The 22,426-nt window shown below is 45.9% G+C and overlaps 1 long non-coding RNA gene across 1 annotated transcript; it reads left to right on the top strand.

The window, feature by feature from the left end:
- The first annotated feature begins 488 nt into the window (after window positions 1–488).
- On the top strand, window positions 489–21,510 carry 2410012E07Rik (RIKEN cDNA 2410012E07 gene). The gene is made up of 4 exons (NR_045939.1): window positions 489–551; window positions 3,337–3,465; window positions 19,811–19,962; window positions 20,498–21,510. It is a non-coding gene; the product is annotated as an RIKEN cDNA 2410012E07 gene (long non-coding RNA).
- Window positions 21,511–22,426: the final 916 nt, after the last annotated feature.

A 22,426-nucleotide genomic window follows, 5' to 3' on the forward strand; every position in this document is an offset into this window, starting at 1 on the left:
CATGGGCCAGACATGATGTACCATGCAAAGCTCTTTCTGCCTGGAATCTTTCCTGTGGGTTGGTTAGGACTGCATTAAGCTTCAAGGATAAGTAAGCCCTTGTAGCAAACAAGAGTTTAAACCTTAGGACTTTACATGCCCTATGTGATAAGAAGGCATACGTATGTTTGTCAGAATTCAAACATACTTTGCAGGTTGCTGTTAGTACATTGACTTTTCAGCCTTGTGCTCATTATGTGATGGTTGTGAGATGGCTACCCTGACTTGAGGTCTTGTACATCCAACGCAGAAACAAACAAACAAACAAAAAAAAAGGGGTGGCGGTGGGATGGGAGGAGAGGGAGAGGGAGAGGGAAGCATGTAAGGGGAGGTGCTGATACTAAGGCCTAGTTCCCTAATTGGTTCTTAGATTTTTCAATAAAAAAGGCCAGGAGCCAATTACTAGGCAGAAGGTATAGGTGGGACTTCCTGTCCCAGGAGGAAAAGGCAGATGCAAGGAAGAAGAGGGACTTTTCTGCCATGCTTGGGAACTAGAAGAGAGTAGCAATCATGTAAGATCTCAGGGCAGCCTCTGTGGGTGGGTTACCAAGGATGTTTGGCAGGGGATGATTGGAACAGCCCCTGAATTTGGGGCAGAAGGAAAGACAGAGATGGTGGTTTGGTAAGGGCACACGTTTCCAGGCGGGAGGTATCTATGCCCAGTAATTGTGTCACGAAAGCTAAGCTGTAAAGTGACAAGCTGAGTGTGTGTCCTTAATCCGTGGATTCTAGGGCGTCCAGAAGTGGGCTGGTGGAACAGTTGACTCCGAGGTTATGGCAGTAGCGTGCATTATAAAACTACACGCAATACATGGAGGGTGAAGGGGATAAGGTGAACCCACCCATCATTGCTGCTCCAGAACCCCCCGGAAGCAGGTCCCCTCTTAGTTCTCATAGGTTGGAGATACATGTTCACTGCTAGGTTAAGAGTGGCTAGAAAACTGACACTCTGGCAAACGGGCATAAGGATTCTATGACAGACATAGGCTGGCCCTGGAGAACCACTTGTACCCTAAGCAACTGTATGAGTTACTTCTCTCACAGCTGTGATAACACACCAGAAAGGAGCAGTTTAAGGAGGGATTTTTATGTTGTTGGATTTCAAGGCAAGGTCTCATAGCCTAGGCTAGTCTTAAACTCCCCATGTAGTTTGGACTGGCCTTGAACTTTTGCTCCTCCTGCCTCTACCTCCTAAGTACTGGGGCTCTAGATTTTTTTTTTCACAACACACAGACTGGCCAAAGAAGGAAAACCATATTCTGGCTTGTGTTCCTAGAGCAGTGGTTCTCAACCTTCCTATCTCTGAGACCTTTTGATACAGTTCCTCATGATGGGGGCGATCCCCCACCAATCATGAAGTTATTATTATTATTATTATTACTTGAGACAGGGTTTCTCTGTGTACCCCTGGCTGTCCTGGAACTCACTCTGTAGACCAGGCTGGCCTTGAACTCAGTGATTTGCCTGTCTCTGCCTCCCAAGTGCTGGGATTAAAGGTGTGTGCCACTATGCCCAGTATGAAGTTATTTTTGTTGCTGCTTCATAACTGTAATTTTGCTATGGCTATGGATCATAATGTGAATATCTGAAATACAGGATCTCTGATATGTGGTCCCTGGGAAAAGGTCATTTGACCTTCCCCAAGTGGGTCACAACCCACAGGTTGAGACCTATTATTCTAGTGGCTAGGGTTCATCATGTCGATGGAAACAGCTGGAAGTTGTGGCAGCAGGAATGTGAAACGCACACACACACACACACACACACACACACACACAGACACATATGTGTGTGTATATCTATTGATGCTGATTATGTCTATTAGCAGTTAGGAAGCAATGACTGACTTTCAGGATGCAGCCCAAGTTTGACTATGGGTACCTAGAGAACTTCTTTGAATCTTCCAGGGAGCAAGGCTCTATCTGCTCCATAGAAAGCAAAATGAACACTCTCTTGCAAGCTCAGCTGCACTGTTCTTACCTTGATCGACATGTCCCTGGGTGTTGGTCTCTTTCTTCTCCTGCCTGATACCCAGAACTGATTGTCTGAGGGCAATCCATTAGTTCCCCTTGTTGCCCTCAGACCTTCCTCTCACTGCCAACTTTCCCCTGGGAGCTATGTCAGTCACGATTTGCATCTCTGTGTCTGTTGGAGTGAATTTTCTGGAAGCTTCCTCTGCCAGCATTAGCCAGTGCTGGAAGAGTTCAAGCCATGCTAATGAGAGTGGGCTGGTAAAGACTTCAGCCCCCTCCAGTCTGTGGTGGAGGCCATTTTTAGGCATGCTTTATTCTGTTCCCCAGAGATGCTCCATGGAAATGAATGTCTTTCAGACAGCCACTGAGATAGATAGCTTGATAATGTACATCTCTGGGACCCTTGTCTTTGCTTCTGGCTGGTGTTCCTTGTGTCTCCCACATAAGTCCTGCACACTCTGATCTTTGGCTTGGCTCTGCTTATAGTGTGACCACCAACTGAGACAGGATCTCCATCCCTTTTGCATCTCCAAAGATCAGCATGGTGTCCTCTGTAGAGCAGATCCCAAAAGTACTATCGAACACCCATTCAAGCAGTTGGAAAGAAAAGACATTTGCAGAGTTTAAGAGAGCTAGGAATCTAGGTGGTGTTGCAGAAGTTGGTTCCCGCTGACCAAATGCCAGCTTGAGCCCTTGAATTTGCTACTCTTCTGGCAGGCAGGGTTTAGATGAGTAGATCTGACTAGAGGCTAGGAGTTCGGAGTGACATATGTTACCATGGGTAGTTGCCACGATTTTCTTTCCTGCCACAGTTCATGTGACAGGATGCAAGCAGGCTAGATTTCTAAGCCCTTGCATGAAGGACAAGCACTTTTTTTTTAAACATTATCAGATCGTCATGGACGACATAGGAGAGGAAAAATACATTGTATAAGAGTTCGATTGCTCTGTTATCACAGGGTGATCTCTTGCAACCTGCAATAGATCTGCAGAGAAGGCACCTCCCTGATCCACTCACTGTTCCTGTACTCTGCTGAGCAGTGGGTAGTCCCACTGGCCTGTAACTGTTTTCTGTTCCTTCATCCAGGCAGCAGCGGCAGTTCCATTTTGGCTTCTTTCCTCTGGTGGAGCAGTTAAGCAGACTACAGGCTCATGGTACTGTTTGGGATGGAGGTCATCAAGACCCTTTGTTTTTAAATACATAGCTATGAACGTATTTTCCACTGTATTAGCATGCAACACACATATAGGAATATGGGCATGCTGCGATTAATATTTATCACTGGCAATATATTCTGATATCTTGTACTTTGTTTTGTTAAAGAATGCTCGCTATGAACCATTGAATTGATTTACATGACCCTCCAGTGATATGCATCCTCCAATGATACATCCTCCAGCTTGTAAAGAGCCAATTCAGACATTAAAGACTTTAAGGAGTTAGAAAATGCAGGTAAGCCGGGCATGGTGGCGCACGCCTTTAATCCCAGCACTCGGGAGGCAGAGGCAGTCGGATTTCTGAGTTCGAGGCCAGCCTGGTCTACAAAGTGAGTGCCAGGACAGCCAGGGCTACACAGAGAAACCCTGTCTCGAAAAAAAAAAAAAAGAAAAAGAAAATGCGGGTAAATACTGTGGGCTATGGTAAAAGGCTTCCAGGAGGAAAGAGCCCTTGACCAACATCCTGAAGAATGGGGAAGGGGTTGGATCCACAAAGAAAAGCCATTGTAGAAGAGACGACCGTAAACAAGGCTTTAGAGGACATTCACAGATGTCTGAGTTTTTGAATAGGAATAGCTGAATGAGGGGCCATGGGAAATACAGAGAAAAGCAGGGGTGATATGTGAAATAAATAACACCTAGAACAGCGTGTGTATCTGGAATAGTGTGGGCTCTGACTAATCAGAATACACCCAAGTGACCCCCTAGAACAGTGGCACCACTAACAGCCTGACTCTGGACAGGGGACCAGAGAGGGGAGAGGTTCGTGTGTGACCAGAGGAGGGTATAGGGAGGGGCAGAAGTGAGAATGGCAGTGTTAGGTCTGACGTCCATATATGATGGGAACATTGCTCTGCCACACACTTCTTTAAAGGTGTAGCCACAGGCCTGTGAGATGGCTCAGTGGGCTGGGGCACTTTTTCCAAGCCCGATGATCTGAGCTTCAGCCTTGGAACCACATCATGGAAAGAAATCACCAACTCCACAAGTCGTCCTCTGCCTTCCACACATGCACTGTTGCCACATCAGTGCACAGCTTGGGTCCCAGAAAACGGACTGGGAGCAGCAAGGGATGAAGAAAAGACAGTCACAGGGACAAAGCAAACCTGAGATTGGGTGGACTGGGCTCTTTGATGGAGAAGTCTCAGTTTGGGAGTTCAGTGTGTTTGTTCTATACAGCTGAACAAGGAGGTGGGGCTATTACATACACCTGAACAAGGAGGCAGGGCTATTACATACAGCTGAACAAGGAGACGGGATTATTGCATACAGATAAACAAGGAGCCAGGGTTAAACAAGGAGGCAGATTCAGCTAATCTTGGTGAGGAGTCTCTGTAGGGGAGCAGTCATTAATCTCTAACTCTGCTGGTGGGAGAAAGCTACATCTGAAATTTTCTTTTTTCTTTTTTTCCATTTTTTATTAGGTATTTAGCTCATTTACATTTCCAATGCTGTACCAAAAGTCCCCCATACCCCCCCCCCCCACCTTTTCTTTATACACTGTCAGTCAACAGCCTCACCTGAGGAAGGCTTTGCCACTCCCTTGGGGCTGAGTCATTGGTCTTTGACATGGCTGTTCCCATGTGAAACTCTACACATTAACTCAGGCCTTTACCTGCTACACACATTGCCAATAAAATGTGATAAAAATGGCAAACTTATGGTCTTGGCACACACAGGCATGCATGGAATGACTTGTGGCCAACAACGAGTCACTTACAGAGATGCTCTTATGAGAGCATATAAGGTTGGAACATTTCCTTCACCAGGTCACGCCTGTCTTGTATATATTTTTAATTTTTATTAATTTATTTATTTTAAAGGTTTATTTATTTATTATATGTAAGTACACTGTGGCAGTCTTCAGACGCTCCAGAAGAGGGTGTCAGATCTCATTACGGATAGTTGTGAGCCACTACGTGGTTGCTGGAATTTGAACTCAGGACTTAAGGAAGAGCAGTCAATGCTTTTAACCACTGAGCCATCTTTTTATCCCCCCTGTCTTGTGTATTATCGCACACTCTGTTACACTCATGTTGTTGGTAATGCTGCATCAACAGATGCGTTGCCACTGAGACCATCTCACAATTATGAACAACTCAGGATGCTTGATCATGCTAAGAAGTAGCCATGCTGCTGGCTTGTGCATTTACCACACTCCTCTTTTCATTGTAGCTATTTGGTGGTGTACTCCTTATTTAAAATGTTTACTGTAAAAAAATAGTGCATGGCATGAAGCCAGCAGCAGCCCCACACATCTTGTGCTTACTGTGTCTTGATTGCATCAAGAGGCCACGTACAGAGATTGACCTGGGCCATGCGGGTTTGTGTGTGCACACTTGGCGATGCTCCCACAGGGATGAAATTGCTGAGTGTCATACTTCTCAGAAGGCATCCTTGTTGGCAAGTGACACTTCACTGTAATTTCCAGCTCCTTAAGATTCTGAACATCTCAGCCTCAGCTGAGGGTCCTGCCAACACAAGGCATGGAAGAGATACAGTAGCCAGCAATGGGAAGTGACGGGTGACCGAGGACCCACTGTGTGTTCCAGGAAGCACACAGGCTGACAGGCTGCTTAGCCAGATAGGCCCAGTGTTGGAGCAAGGGCTTTCAGGACAGTTAGGACCTAGATCTTTGTATAGTCCCACAGACTTCTATTTCTGTGTTTTAAAATGTAATGTCATACTGGGCTGGGGACTCAGTTGATAAAGTACTAAGCATGAGGACCCAAGTTCGATTCTCGGTACTGTGTTTATAAAAAAAATAGATGTGGTGCTGCGCATGTGTAATCCCAGCAGTGGGAAGATGGAGCTCACTGGTCAGGCTGCTTAGCTTGCTTGGTGAGTTCTAAGCTAGTGAGAGGCAAAAGCACTTGGGGAATGGCAACTAAGGATGCCTTCTACCCTCTAAATGCATGAGCGCCCATGGACACATGTGTACTCACAGAAACTAATGAAGGAGCTATAAGGATGTCCCCTTCCATCACAATGGAATCACACCATAAACTCAGGCTATGGAAGGAGGGATGTCCTCTTCAGATTTCTATTGCTGTGATAAACACCATGACCAAAATCAAGTGGGGGAGGAGAGTGTTCACATGGCTTACACATTACATCATCAGGGTAAGCCAGGTGGCCCACAGATGACTGACAGTACATCATCAGGGTAAGTCAGGTCAGGAGCCAGGGGGGCAGGAACTGAGGCAGAAAGCTCAGACTGAACACTGCTTACTGGTTTGCTCTCCAAAGCAGGCTCAGCTTGTTTATTTACACAACCCAGGCTTACCTTCTGGGACTGGAGCCACCCACAGTCAGTGAGAGTCCTGCCTATGTCAATCACCCATCAAGGAAATGCCCTGTAGACTTGTCTAGAGGCCAATCTTATGGAAGTCTTTTCTCAGCTGAAGTTCCCTCTTTCCACCGGAATCTAGATTGTGGCAAGTTGAAAAAACAAACAAAGAAACAACAACCCTCCCCTGTACATACCCCCCCCCCCGAAAAACACAACAACAAAATACAAAATAACCAGCAGGTAGTGAGGACCACATTGGCTTAGAAACTTGTGCATGGGTGTGAGCACCATTTGGGGTGCATTAGGGAATGTATTTCTCCCATCTTTTCTAAGAAGGCACGTTTTTATTTAAATAACACCAATATAACGGAACCGTCTGAAGGACATGATCTAAGCAATGAAATTCGTGGGCTCTAACTCATAGCTCTCTCTGTATTACACTAGTGTAAAAATAAAAATTTTCATCAAGCAGAAATAAAAACAATACTATAATTGTAACATTTACTGTGTGCTGATTACCTGCCAGAAACTCCGAGAGGTACTTCCCATCTCTTTTAATTCTCACAAGCATCCCGTGTGGCGCATCCTATTATCGCCCTCATTTTGTAGAGCAAAGCAATGAGAGAGTGAGCATAACTCAGCTGGCGATGACACTGCAATTGTTCCACCACACGGAAAGAGCAACCATTACAGCGGCACCCCTCCTCCCTGGAAATGTGAGCGTGCCATTCCCAAGTCCACAATGGCAAAGTATTATGGAACTGGACAACTCTGCTAGCCTTGTGTTGATCAGCTTTTTATTACTATAAGGGAACACCCGAGACGAGATACTTACGAAGCAAAGAGGTTTACCTAGCTTAGTTTTTACAGGTTCCAAGTTCAAGGTTTGGCTGACCATCTGGCTTGGTGTTTCATATCATGGTTGGAGCATGTGCAGGAGCAAGTGGCTAAATTTAAAACTAGGAAGCAGAAAGTAGAAAGGCAGGCTTACTTCTTAAAACAGCCACTCTTTCTTGAATACCAAGGGGTCGTATAAAAACTACCTTAATTCTTTTTAAGGACCTGATGTCCTAACTTCCTTTAAGCAGGCTCCTCCTTTTAAAGGACCCACTACCTCCCAACACTGTTACTCTGGGGACAAAGTGAACAGATAGGCCTTAGGGGAACACTCAAATTATATCCAAACCCTAGAAACACTAATCTCAACTTGTGTAAGGTTGTCTTTCCTACAAGTACATATTTTCTTCTCATACTCCATATTCCCTTCCTCTGATTGGCCTCTGCCAAAGCTTCCTACCATTTCATGTTCTGCACCTGTATGCATGAGAGCATGCACTCTCCGTGCCCCCCCAGCCCCCACACTCAAGCCAATCACTTATATTCTCACAAGGACTCTGCCCTGTGACCAAATGCTGTCCTCAAGAGCCCTAATACTACAGAGCAAATAAGTTTCAACATGAATTTGGAGGAGACAATAAACTTTGAACTATAGTGCTCTTCTCTCAAGTCTGATCAATTCCCTCTTTGGTCCAGAGCACAGATAGAAGATAGGGGAAGAAGGTGGGCAGACATTAGGAGGCTGGAGTGGGCATCTGGGTTCCTTTTGTTCTCACATGAAGAGCCACCAGTACTCAAGGGAAGTTGTGATTTGAATGAGAGGTGTTCCTGATAGTCCTAGGCATTTGAATCTTTAGTCCCTAGTTGATGGTGGCATTTGGGGAGCTTCAGGGGGTGCTGCCTGCCTGGAGGAAGTCTATCACTCTGGATGAGTCATGACTGAAAGCAACTTGGGGAGAAAACAGTTTATTTTTGTTTACAGTTGCAATCTGTCAGGAAGGGAAGTCAGGGTTAGGAACTCAAGGCAGGAACTGAAGCAGGGGGCACAGAAGAACATTCCTTACTGGCTTCCTCCCTGTGGCTTGCTCAGTTTGCTTTCTTATATAACCCGGGACAACCTGCCTGTGGGTGGGGCTGCTCACAGTGGGCTGGGCTGTTCTCACATCAATTACTAAGAAAGTGCCAACTTAATGGAGGCATATTCTCAGAGTTACCTCTTTCCAGATGACTCTGGTGTGTGGCAAATTGACCAACTGACCAACCAACCAACCAACCAACCAAACAAACAAACAAACAAAATTAACCAGCACAGAGCCAACATATCCTCTCGATCTGCAGTTTATTCCTGCTTGCAGGTGTATGCTTCCTTCTCTGGCCACCATGCCTGCCTGCTGCTGTGCCTTTTTGCCATGATGGATGCTTATCTTCTGGAGTGGTATGCTTCTAGTCATGGTGTTTTATCTCAGCAACCGAAAAGTAACTAATGCAGAAGCTTATGTGTCTTACTGTCTTCACCATGAGATTCTGTGAAAGCCAAGTCCTCCATGCCTCCATCAGCTTTTTTAGGACCCCTTGCAGGCCAAGCCCAAGGCATTACACTTAATGTTCCTTTTCTTCTTGGTCCAAGTTCGTTGATAGCTGTGCAAAACCCAGTCTTCATTGTCTGGATTATACTCTTTAATGGAATGGAATAATAGAGACCTCACTTGGGGCCCTTCCTGCCGGCGGCTTGAAGGGCTTCTCTAATGTAACATGTGCTCAAGAACCTACCCATCTTACTTTCCTATTGCTGTGAAGAGACACCACTAACAAGGCAACTTATAAAAGAAAACATTTAATTGAGGGCTTGCTTACAGTTTCAGAGGGTGAGTCTATGACCATCATGGGAGAGAACATAGCACAGTAGCCGAGGCAGGCAGGCAGGCAGGCAGGCAGGCAGGCAGGCAGGCAGGCAGGGATAGTGCTAGAGCAGTAGCCAAAAGCTTACATCTTATCTGGAAGTTGGAGGTAGAGGGGAGGAGGGGGATGACTGGGCCTGGTGTGGGCTTTTGAAACCTCAAAGTCCACTTCCAGTAACATACCTCCTACAACTAGGTCACAAGTCCTAATTCTTCCTAAACAGTTTCACAAACTAGGGACTAAGCATTCAAACACAGGAGCCATGGGGGCCATTCTCATTCAAACCACCCCAGCCCCAATGGCTGGGATAGGTGTTTTCCCTTATTGCCAGTTCTTGATGTGGGGCAAGTACCTCCACTGTCTCAACCCAAACTGCAAAAATGATGGCTCTGACAATTGCTATGAAAATTGGACATGGTTTATGTAAAATGTTTAGCACAATACCTGGCTTCAGTAAATGGCCCTGCTATAGTGGAACAAAGCTATTGACAGGAGAACTGAGTTCCTATCCTGGCTTGGGACTTTTGGGCTGAAAGGCAGGTTCAGTCTCATGTTTTCTGGAGTTTCAGTTTTTCTCATACATAGAATTAGCAGATAGATCTGGATGGGATTTGAGTCCCAGGGCTGCTGTGTTCCCACAAGTCTGGATGAAACACTTCCTTGTGCCCCATCCCAGACTCAGCTTGAAATGCTAAGAACTAGAGTTCCCCAGTACTCATGTTTCTAAGGGGCTCTAATGAGTGGGGCACTCCACATTTGTGAATGGGAAAACAAGAGCCCCCAGCTGCCTAAGTCCTGAGAAGAAGAGGAGAAGGAGGGAAAGAGGGAGGTACCTTAATAGTAGGACAGAGTGACCTTGAAGTTGGACCTCCTCAGCTGCCAGCTTAGAAATGATGGCTGGCCCCGGTGTTCTGGTCTATTCAATTTTAATTACTATAATTCTGGGAAGATTCAAGTCTAAGTCTTAGAATCTCTCCCTGAGGGGTTGTGTCTTCACTGCAGCCACAGACAAGGACACCAGGAAGCCAGCAGTCAACACTCCATCAACTCACCATGCAGGGAGGGCCATGCTGACAGACGGAGGTGTGTTCACCGCATGGCTCTGAGCTTACGTGAGCACCTTCCCTGGTGCCAGGCTCCTCTTCGCTGCTTAGTCACAGTCACAATTACATAGCTGTGGACATGTCTATTACCATTGTGGCTGTGGGGAGAGCAGAGGGAGGGAGAAGGAGGGAAGATTGATTTTTGAAAGAGGCACAAAGAAGGCAGATTGGAAAATACTGAGGATGTTGGTTTTGGTCATCTTTGTGTCCATGTTAGAGGGGGCTCGGAAGTTGTCTGACTGTAATTGTGAGACCCCGACTTAGAGCGTTTCTCCCTAGAAGGTAAAGTCCCTGGATGTTCCCCAAGCTTGTTTGCCTGATCTCTAAAAATACAGCCAGAAAGAAGCTCTTTGTTCTCTATAGCCAGCAAAAAGCCTTTTTGTTTTTATACTTTACAACCAGAGATGCCTGCCTTCCTGTGCCGAGGACACAGAGATAAAAATTCAGAAAGAACTCACTCCCCACTTCTGCCTTGTAAATTTCACCAAGGACACCTGGAAGAGAAGAACTCTCCTCCCAACTCCTCCCAACTCTTCCCAACTCCTCCCAACTCTTCCCAACTCCTCCCAACTCTCCTCCCAACTCCTCCCAACTCTCCTCCCAACTCTCCTCCCAACTCCTCCCAATTCCTCAGCTAGCTGTTAAAACCCCCCTACTGTTACAGCTCAGGGTCGAACTCCCCTGCCCTGCAAGGCATGAGGGGTTGAGGGGTTCGTCCTCAGCTAGCTGATAATAAAACCTCTTGCAGTTTGCATCAGGTGTGGTTTTCTCTCAAGTCATTGGGCTGTTGGCCAGCTCATCCCAGGACTTGAGCAGAGGCCCAGCTTCAGGGGTCTTACATAATGGCTAGGGTGTAGTGTGTGTGTGTGTGTGTGTGTGTGTGTGTGTGACAGAGAGTATGACTTCAAGCAAGAGGGGCAGGTCATACTGGTAAGATCTAGAGACGCCTGGTGTGATGGCTTATCTTGATTGTCAACTTGATACATCTCGGAAGACAGACCCTCAGTTGAAGATTTGCCTCCATCAGGTTGGCCTGTGGACACGACTGTTGAGGTTTCTTGATTGATGATTGGTGGTAGTGTGGGCACTGGTATCCTAGGCAGGAGGACCTGGGCTGTATAACGAGGGTATCTGAATGTGAGAGCCTGGGGTAAGTCAGTAAGTAGTGTTCTGTTCCTCTGTGGTCTCTGCTTGAGTTCCTGCCTTGGCTTCCCTGGATGCTGGACCAGAACCCGTAAGTGGAAATAAACTCTTCCTCCCCAGGTGTTTTTTGTCAGTGTTGTACCTCAGCAACAAAAAGCAAACTAGGGTATCTGGCTGCCACTTAATAAGCCCCTTACCTACCCACTGGCCCAGATAGCCTGCTACCTCTTTGACTCTGCAAATGATTATGCAGTAATTTCAATGTGGATTCTTGGCGAAGTGCCAAAACAGGATTGAAAATGAATGATTTGTGAGTTCTTGGAAAAGAAAGATGATTGCTAGAAGCCAGCACGAGTTACTTAGAAGAAAGCAGATCAACCCAGGGCCTTTTCTTCCTTCTGATGGCTGCTTGATTGGTAAATCAGTGAGACAGGAACCTGTACTCTGCAGGGGCTGCTGGGGGTGGAAGCTGAAGATTTAGCTCTCGCTGGCTGCTATTAATGCACTGCAGGATCACAGGTGGTCTTGTGGGCCATCTTTCCCTTATTTTGCTATTTGTAATCTAAATTTAGTTGGGAGTAGAGGGGGTCTAGCAAGTAGGCTCTATCCTTACACTGGGCTACTACCATATTAATGGTTGTGGCTGAGGTTTATAGCAGGAAAGAGCTGTGTCCTCCCTGTGAGGTAGGTTAGAGTGGGAGGAGGGGAGTTGGTTCTAGCACCAACTACAAATGTGGCAGAGAGAAATGTGACCCAGGGCTAATGTCACGGGACTGGGGGTTGGGAGGAGAGAGCTATGTCTATCCAGTTAAAGGCACATATAATATTTGGGTCCTGGACAGACTTAATGTCCAAAGTTTCCCACCCCTGGGAGCCAGATTTTTTGACCCCAAGTTGAGCAGGAATCTATAACAAAGTCAAGCAGTGAGGTTGATTCTAAGTGTCTGCTTTCTCTGTGGCTAGGAGTCAGGTAGCATTGAGGAATGGTGCACAACCCCAGAGATCCCTCAGAATATCTGTGAATCAGGTCATCAGTGAAACATGGGGACCCAAAGCCACTGCGACTTGGATGTGAGAGGACAGGAGACCTCCTTTATAAGCTTACAAAGCCTATCTGGGTTTCCATGTCCATGAGCAGGCAGTGTAAAAATTACTCCCGGCAGCCTTGCGGAGAAGTGAAAATGCGAAGCCGAAGCATAGCTGGCAGCGTGCTGGAGTGGATAGAGAGTTACAGAGTAATTCTTTCTAAAGGTTGCACCTCAAACCTCAATCTCCTCTGCTGAGAACGGCCCCTGGCCTCGTAGCTCTCTGCCCTGACCCTATTCAATTTCTTGATTTCATCTGTGACGTGGATGGAGGCACAGAGAGCAGGATTATTAAATTTTTAGATGACAGTTAGAAGGGATAATTGAAGTCCAGAGAGATAGCTGAGTGTTTGAAAACATCCTGACAAGCCGAAATGAAGCCTGAAACAAACAAGATGAAATTTAACAGGGACCAATATTAAGCCCTATATTTAGGTAATAAAAATGAATTATGTAGGTACACTATCGGGGGAAGTATGACTTGGGAGAATTTCAAATTAAAATCCTATGACTGGACTGTTTGTAGTGTAGATTGCCTGGTGGGGGCAGCAGAGAGAGCAGGCTGATTTTGGTAGTGCAGAATTGCTGGGAGATTAGGTATAGGACAGCAAGGGACAAGGGATCTGAATGGGACAGGTGATCTGGCAGACCCGAGATGGGCAGGCAAGGACTGGGTTGTGGCACTGGAGAATGTGGGGGACTGCATCCAAGTGAGGCAGGATCCCTCTACACTGTGTGTTACTCTGTCCCAGACAGCCTGGACTCACGTAGGCTGTGAGATCACTTTTGATGGCCACAAGTTCCATGGGGGCAGAGACTGTCAATAACGCAGTGACAGAGGTAAAAAAAACAAAACAAAACAAAAACAAAAAACCAAAACCAAAACCAAAACAAAAAAACAAAACAAAACAAAAAACAGGCTAGGATGTAGACAGGGAGAGTGATACATGAATGTGCATGGGAGGTACTCTGTCACATATACACTGTATCATTGCTAATTCCTGGTTCTGATACTATAGTTTAGTTATGTACATTGTTACTATTCCAGGAATGTGATCAAAGGGTCCACTAGACTGCTTTGTATTATTATTATTATTTTGGATTTATTTATTTATCATATGTAAGTACACTGTAGCTGTCTTCAGACACACCAGAAGAGGACGTCAGATCTCATTATGTATGGTTGTGAGCCACCATGTGGTTGCTGGGATTTGAACTCAGGACCTTTGGAAGAACAGTCAGTGCTCTTATCTGCTAAGCCATCTCGACAGCCCCAACTTTGTATTATTTTTACAACTTGGGAATTTGTATAGTTTTTAATATTTAATTTAAAAAGCTAAGTCCTTATTTGCAATGAGTGTGGGGGTGGTGTGGAGATGGGAATAGACTTCCATTCTCTTCTGGGGAAAACTAGCTGTCAGGGCAGTCTGGAATCTGGAGAAGGGGGAGGTTTTTATCCAGGGACCCCAGCTCCTAAGTATTTGAAGAATTGTGAAAAGGGGTCTTGGGCTTTAAGGACTCTGAAGGTTCACTGAGAGGGCTGTGCATGGTAGCCCATGTTTGTAACTACTAGTATTCTGGACACTGAGGCAGGAGGTTTTCATGTAGGAGGCCAGCCAGAACACAGTGAGTTCCAAGTGATCTAGACTAGTGAGACCTGACACAAACAAACACCTCTCTTCAAGCCCCTTGTAGTGGTTTGAATAAAAATGGCCCCCATAGAATCATAGGGAGTGGCACTATTAGGAGGCATGGCCTTGTTGGAGTAGGTGTGGCTTTGTTGGAGGAAATGCCATTGGGGGCCTGGCTTTGAGGTCTCAAATGCTCAAGCTAGGTCTACTGTGACATTCACTTTCTGTTGCCGGTGGATCTGAACATAGAACTATTAGCTAACCTTTCCAACCATGTTTGCCTAACACGTCACTATGTTTTCTGCCAAGACAATAGTGGGCTAAACCCCCGAAACTGTAAGCCAGCCCCAATTACACGCCTTTAATCTCAGCACTCGGGAGGCAGAGGTAGGTGGATTTCTGAGTTTGAGGCCAGCCTGGTCTACAGAGTGAGTTCCAGGACAGCCAGGGCTACACAGAGAAACCCGGCCTCAAAAAACAAAAACAAAACAAACAAAACAAAACAAAAAACAACAGAACCAAAAAGTTTTCTTTTATAAGAGTTGCCAGGGGCCATGGTGTCTCTTCACAGCAATAAAAATTCTAACTAAGGAAAACTATTCTCAACAATAAAAGAACTTCTGGGGGAATCAGCATCCCGGACCTAGAGCTGTACTACAGAGCAATGGTGATAAAAACTGCATGGTATTGTTAGTGACTGACAGGTAAAACAATGGAATAGAATTGAAGACCCAGAAATGAACCCACACACCTACAGCCACTTGATTTTTGACAAAGGAGCTAAAACCATCCAGTGGAAGAAAGATAGCATTTTCAACAAATGGTGCTGGTTCAACTGACAGCACGTAGAAGAATGCAAATTGATCCATTCTTACCTTCCTGTACAAAGCTCAAGTCCAAGTGGATCAAGGACCTTCATATAAAAGCAGATACACTGAATCTAATAGAAGAGACAGTGGAGGAAAGGTCTTAAGCACATGGGCACAGAGGAAAAGTTCCTGAACAGAACACCAATGGTTTATGCTTTAAGATCAAGAGCGGACCAATGGAACCTTATAAAATTGCAAAGCTTCTGTAAGGCAAGGGATACTGTCAACAGGACAAAACGGCAACCAACAGATTGGGATCTTTACCAATCCTACATCCAATAGAGGGCTAATATCCAATATATACAAAGAACTCAAGAAGCTAGACTCCAGAGAACCAAATAACCCTATTAAAAATGGAGAAGTGAGAATTCTCAACTGAGGAAACTTGAAGGACCCAGAAACTCCCCCAAAAATGTTCAACATTATTAGTAATCAGGGAAATGCAAATCAAAACAACCTTGAGATTTCACCTCACACCAGTCAGAATGGCTAAGTTGAAAAACTCAGGTGACTGCAGATGCTGGTGCGGATGTGGAGAAAGAGGAACACTTCTCCATTGCTGGTGGGATTGCAAGCTTGTACAACCACTCTGGAAATCAGTTTGGCGGTTCCTCAGAAAATTGGGCATAGTACTACCAGAGAACCCAGCTATATACCACTCCTAGGCATATACCCAGAAGATGCTCCAATCTGTAATAAGGACACATGCTCCACTATGGTCATAGCAGCCATACTTATAATAGCCAGAAGCTGGAAGCAACCCAGATATCCCTCAACAGAGGGATAGATACAGAAAATGTGGTACATTCACACAATAGAATATACTACTCAGCCATTAAAAACAACAACTTCATGAAATTCACAGGCAAATGGATGGAACTTGAGAATATCATCCTGAGTGAGATGACTCAGTCAAAAAGAAACAAACATGGCATGCACTCACTGATAAGTGGATATTAGCCCAAACATTCAGAATACTCAAGATTCAATTCACAGACCATATGAAGCCTAAGAAGAAGGAAGAAAATGTGGATGCTTTAGAGCTTTTTAGAAGGGTGAACAAAATACTCACAGAAGCAAATATGGACACAAAGTGTGGAGCAGAGCCTGAAGTAAAGGCCATCCAGAGACTGTCCCACCTGGGGATCCATCCCATAGACAGCCACCAAACCCAGACATTATTGTGGATGCTATGAAGTGCTTGCTGATAGAAGCCTGATATGGCTGTCTCCTGAGAGGCTTTGCCAGAGCCTTATAAACATAGGAGGAAGCTCACAGCCAACCACTGGACTGAGCTCAGGGGTCCTTGATGGAGGAGATGGAGAAGGGACTGAAGGAGTTGAGGGGGTGCAGCCCCATGGAGGGAGCAGCAGTGTCAACAGGACAGAACCCCCAGAGCTCCCAGGGACTGGACTACCAACTAAAGAATACACATGGAGTGATCCATGGCACTGGCCACATATGTGGCAGAAGATGGCCTTGTTGGACATCAGGGGGAGGAGAGGCCCTCAGGCCTGAGGGTGTTTAATGCCCCAGTGTAGGGGAATGCCAGGGTGGGAGGATGGGAGTGTGTGTGTGGGGGAGCACCCTCATAGAGGCAGGGGGAGAGGGGATGTGATAGGGGGTTTCCAAAGGGGAGACCTGGAAAGGGGAAAACATTTGAAATGTAAGTGAAGAAAATATCCAAGAAAAAAGATAAATAAAAAATATATTCAAGAAATTATCTACACTTCAAAAAAAAATCCTAAGACACCCCCTCCATCCTAAACCCAAAAAATGACAGCAAACAACAATGTAAGGAGACAAGGGTTGTTTTCCAAACAGACCGGAAGGTGCCAGGCAGGTAGAACACATTTTTGGGCTTCTGGTGGGTTTTTTTTTTTAATTTTTTATTAGGTATTTAGCTCATTTACATTTCCAATGCTATACCAAAAGTCCCCCATACCCACCCACCCCCACTCCCCTACCCACCCACTCCCCCTTTCTGGCCCTGGCGTTCCCCTGTACTGGGGCATATAAATTTTGCGTGTCCAATGGGCCTCTCTTTCCAGAGATGGCCGACTAGGCCATCTTTTGATACATATGCAGCTAGAGTCAAGAGCTCCGGGGTACTGGTTAGTTCATAATGTTGTTCCACCTATAGGGTTGCAGATCCCTTTAGCTCCTTGGGTACTTTCTCTAGCTCCTCCATTGGGAGCCCTGTGATCCATCCATTAGCTGACTGTGAACATCCACTTCTGTGTTTGCTAGGCCCCGGCATAGTCTCACAAGAGACAGCTACATCTGGGTCCTTTCGATAAAATCTTGCTAGTGTATGCAATGGTGTCAGTGTTTGGATGCTGATTATGGGGTGGATCCCTGGATATGGCAGTTTCTACATGGTCCATCCTTTCATCTCAGCTCCAAACTTTGTCTCTGTAACTCCTTCCAAGGGTGTTTTGTTCCCACTTCTAAGGAGGGGCATAGTGTCCACACTTCAGTCTTCATTTTTCTTGAGTTTCATGTGTTTAGGAAATTGTATCTTAAATCTTGGGTATCCTAGGTTTTGTGCTTTGAGGGCGATTCCTAGGAGTGGTTGATTCTGTCTGGGCAAACTTTGCAGGTCTTCTCTAAGAGCAGTTAAGACAAAGCTCAGGGTTAGGCTTGGAAGCCCAGGAGGGTTCAGTGTCCCAGCAAGCAGCTCCTGCAAGTCTCAGTCTCTTTCTGCTGTATGGGCTGAGGTAGGAGGTCTCCCCAAAGGAGGCCAGGCCTTGCTTCTGCTTCCGTCCGGCAGAAGAAAGTATAGAGAGGTGCTGCCAGTTGTGCCTTCACTGGCCATAAGTGAAAGAATGAATGACTGAATGACTGAATGGTGCCTGCCTATGCTCTGACGCAGCCGGATGTGGGCTTCTATCTGCAGACAGTTGTTTCCCTTCTTTCCTGAGCCCTGGGAAGGGGCATCTACAGGCCTGTTTGCCAAATGAATACAACTAGGAAGTATGTTTCCTGGAGGCAACTGAAGTGCAAAGTTCTTCTGCAGGTGATGGAGAGGAGGCCCACCCCTAATGTCCCGGCTGTGGGCCAGCCTGCTTTCCAGTTTCTCTTCTCTCAGGGCTCTTTGGCTAGAGGACCAGAGGAGGGGCTTCTCCTGGGTGCCCTAGCTCTGGCCTGGGGCTAGAATCTCACATATGTACCCCTCACCACATTCTGGGGGTCTTCACCCTGTCTATTTCTTATCAAGTGTTGTGTGTGGGGAAGCACCTATGTGTGTGTGCCTGTTGGATGTACCTATGTGTGTGTGTGCGCCTGTGGATGCATCTATGTGTGTGTGTGTGTGTGTGTATGTACCTGTGTACACATATGTATATGAGTGTGGATGTCCCAGGCTGATGTTGGGACTCTTCCTTCATGAACTTCTTTTTCCACTTTGTTCCTTGAGGTAGAGTCTCTCAGTTGACCTAGAGCTTATGCCCTGTGTAGCTAGGCAGCTTACTTAAGCTTACTCACTTGTTTCTGTCTCCTGAACACTGGAATTAACACCAACCTGACATTTTCTTGGGTTCTGAAGATCCAAATTCCAGTTCTTACACTTGTGTGGCAAGTGCTTTAACCATTGGGCTATCTCTCCATGACCCTACTCTCCCTGCCTATTGTCTTTACTACAGAGTCCCTGAAGGTTCAGATTCTACAGCTGATATCCCAGTTACCCTGCTGACCTCCATGGTGAGCCCACCATCCACTCTGTAGTTGCACTCTCCTGGGCTTGAGCTCTTGTTTCAATCATGCTGAGACTGTTCTATGTCTACGTGACAGCTCCCTTGACACTTCCGTTCCTCTTAGTTCTAGCTGAGACCTGCTGGGTCCTATTGTCCCAAGGCCCAGCTGTTATGAATGCTTAGAAGGCCAAGGAGTTGGTATCATGTGCTGGTATATTTTGATCTCTCTTGGCAGTGAATGCCCAGAAAGAATTCTGCCAGGGAAAAGGAGAGACTTGCTAGAGGATCATGGGAGGCTCATTCTTCAATTAGAGGGAGAAGTAAAAAAAGAAAAAAAAAAGCAGGCTGACCATACCCAAGCTAGAGACCTGTTGTGGGAATAGAAATGGATTGTGTGTTGAGGGACATTTCCACACTCAAAGTCCAGAGTGTTATGGATGGAGTTGGTATGGGTTTTGCTTTGGGGTACCTGTGCTCATCACAGAAGAATGCAGAGGTGAGACAGCAGTGGCACAGTCAGTGTGGATAGTTGGGCCACAGAATTCACTTTGTTGAGCTGAATGGGTATGAAGCTAGGGTTAACGTCTATAGTCTCTTTCAGACTCTGTGTCAGAGCTGGGTCAGCCAGAGTAGCACATGGGATCCAATTGTGCTGAGGAGTTAGGGGTAGTACCAACTAGAGGTTGAAGGCACCAGCCTCCATCCAGTGGTATAAGGTGCTGCTGCTGACTGAGGGGTGCATGAAAGTCCATTGTGGGGCTCTGGCTCCCCATACCCCTATGCTTCTTGACTTCTGAAGGAAGTTGCTGCTATACTGCACTTCCTGGTCTAATGGGCTGCAAACTCAGAAGCTATAGAAGTCTAAACAAGTATATTAACATGTAGGTACCAATCCTGGTCGTAGGACCTGGGTGGACCTGGGGGATTGTGTGTCACCTGAAATTGTTCAGGAACAAATCGTTCCAAAACTTGGTGTCTTCCTAAAGAAGTACATGTGCAGATAGAGCCTGTTTTCTTCTCTTCCAGACCTTGATGGTATCTTTCCTGGTCCAGGTCTTCAGGGGTTCCTCTAGTCTCCAAATCTGGGAATGAAGAGGAAAGAGTACACTGAGCATCCCTGAATAGTGTTGGAGAAGTACTGACCCTTCCCTGTGTCCTCTCACTCATCTGCCAAATGGGTATAATGTCTTTCTTAACCACTCTGAAGCATCTCTCTGAGGGGGAAGAAAGATAGTGCCTTTTTAAAATTCATACACGGCTTCATTCCACAATGCATTTGAGGCGCTTCTAAAAATACCTGTGATAGAAAGAGATAAAAATAAATACTATATATGAAATCATCCACAATTGTACTCTAAGCACGTTTTTCTTATTGTCGCTCATAGCCGTGTGGAAGTGATAACAGGAAGATTCCCAATCTCATTTCCAACTTAACCTTGACCTTTGGGGCTCTAACTGAAGAGCAGGCCTATGGGAATCTCGGACCCCAAAGCTGCCTAGCTACAAAGCCTGAAGTCTGGTGTTGCCTCCTAGGGGTTTGGGTGGCTGACTGGTGGGGGGTGGTCAATTGTGACTCTTAGCAGCTCTTGGTGAAAGCTTTCCTTCGTTTCTGTTATCAGCAGTGTCCAGTTTCTTCTGCCTATGACCTCTCTACCTGGCCCTGGGCTAGGCTCTTGTATGCTGATGATTAAAATGTCTGAGTCTCTTCTACAGGGGATCGAAGGAGTCTCGGGGGTGAACGCCACTGACCAGGCTCAGTTTGACTTGAGGAACTTGACTCATCCCTTCTTGCTTCAATTCTTCAAGATGGGCATAAAGATCCCAACTTTTCCCCTCCCCAGCAGAGCTAGAAGGATCTGCTCAGACGAATTGCTATGCAAATGCATGGAATCAGCAGCAAGCTTCAGCACAATTGAGAAATGATTTCTAAAATACCCAGGGCCATTAGGATTTGGAATAGGCATGACCCAGAGGCTTTTTCTTAAATACCCCACCATGGGTTTTCAGTTTATTTACCAAGACTGGAAATCCAGACCACAAAATTTGGACCTTCCCATGGAGAACACAGAATGCCAGTCACTTTCAGAGCAAGGAGTGAGCCTAGCACTGAGACTGGCAATATAGGGTAAGAGTCTCATGACAGGCTGAATTACGTAACTCACATGTACCTGGACAAGTCGGGCTTTGACTGTCTGTACTTGAAGATAAAATCTTTAAAGATGTGACTGAATGGCAATGAGAACAAAAGTGGAGTTACAGGTGGGCCACTAATTCAGTGTGGCTGTTGTCCCCACAAGAGTAGGAATTTTGGACATATCAAGAGATACCGGGGCTACACATACATAGAGAAGGAGCCTGTGACACTAGGCGTGCTGACACATGACAGGAGACAGTCAGGGGTGATTTTTAATATTTCACACAACAGGGGATCAAGAGTTGGAGGTCACCCTCTGCTTAATTTCTAAGTTCCAGACCAGCTTGAATTACATAGTGAGATTGTCCTCCAAGCAACAATAACAACAACAACAACAACAAGAACTACTACTACTACTACTACTACTACTACTACTACTACTACTACTACTACTACTACTACGACTACAGAGCACATATGGATATTGAGAGGATGGCATCAAAAAGCCATGGAGAGAAAAACCAACTCTACCCACACCTGAATCTTAGACTTCTAGTCTCCAGAAGTTCAAGAAAATAAATGCTTATCGTTTAAACCTTGCAGTTTGTGGTATTATTTTGTTTTGGCAGTTTGGGTAGACTAATATAGATATATGGGAAAGTATGAACGTCTCCTTTGCTCCTCTAGTAACTATTTAGGACATAGAAGGGTCAAGGACATACAGAATGATGTGGTTTCTGTCCTCAGGAAGCCTGGAGTCCAGGGAAGACAGCAGCTTCCTTCTAGATGTGGGGCTGGGATTAGTACCATAATGAAAGAGGATGGCCCCTAATTATGTGTCCATGTGTAATACAAGATGACTTTATATTGCATAGAGTAGTCTTGATTTCAAATGGAAGCTTAGGGAAAATATAAGTCAAAGACCATGGAAGGGGCAGAGCTGGTGAAGAGAGGTCAGAGGACCAGGGGGACTCAGGTTTCAAGGCAGTGTAATCCCAGTAAGCGGTGGCTTCCTGGAAAATGCCCACCCTAGGGCACTTGGCCATGCACCAGGAGACTCAACGACAGACTTCCATTCTAGGGAGCAGCCGCCCTCTGCTGCTGTGCAGTCGCTGGGGCTTGGCTGGCCCTTCTGCGGTTATTTGTTGCTGCCTTTGCAGGCAGATGGGGACTGCTGGCTGTTCATCAAGTTAGCAATTAACAAGTAATTCATTAGACACCTAATAAACAAATTATTAACCTGGCAAGCCATGTCCAGCCTCTGACTGGGGAGAGAAATGGCTATTAATAAGGTCTTGGAGTGGCAGTTGTGGTTTAGTGGTTAAGGTACTGGGCAGGGCGACAGGCGATGTGGGTTCTGGTCTCTTGGGCCAAGAAACTTTCCCTTCCCAGTTCTTATTTGACTGCTCATGCAGTCGGGCTAATAAAACTCAATTAGTGGGTAAATGAAGTGTCAGGAACAGTCTGTATGAATGTAGAACATTGGATTATATAACCCAAAGTCCTCA

This window comes from Mus musculus, chromosome 14, assembly GCF_000001635.26.
Source record: "Mus musculus strain C57BL/6J chromosome 14, GRCm38.p6 C57BL/6J".
Classification (NCBI taxonomy): domain Eukaryota; kingdom Metazoa; phylum Chordata; class Mammalia; order Rodentia; family Muridae; genus Mus; species Mus musculus.